Raw genomic sequence first — 285 nt, forward strand, 5'->3', positions numbered from 1 at the left:
ACCCATCTACATATGAAAAATGGTTTTTTTTTGTTTGTTTACTTTTAATAATTTTGTTTTGCAGGGGGTGATGTTAGGAGAGAAATGTGTGGGAGAAATTCTCAGGGAGAGTTGAAAGGAAAAAGTAAAGAAAGATAAGATCAAGATATATTATATATATAAAATTTTCAAAGAATCTGCTTGTACTTAAATATATTAATTAATATATCAAATATATTAATAGTTAATACAGTAACTAATTAAAGATATATTAATTAAAACCATATACACACATACCTGGTTTAA

The sequence above is a fragment of the Micromys minutus genome, assembly GCF_963924665.1.
Source record: "Micromys minutus genome assembly, chromosome: 6".
NCBI lineage: Eukaryota > Metazoa > Chordata > Mammalia > Rodentia > Muridae > Micromys > Micromys minutus.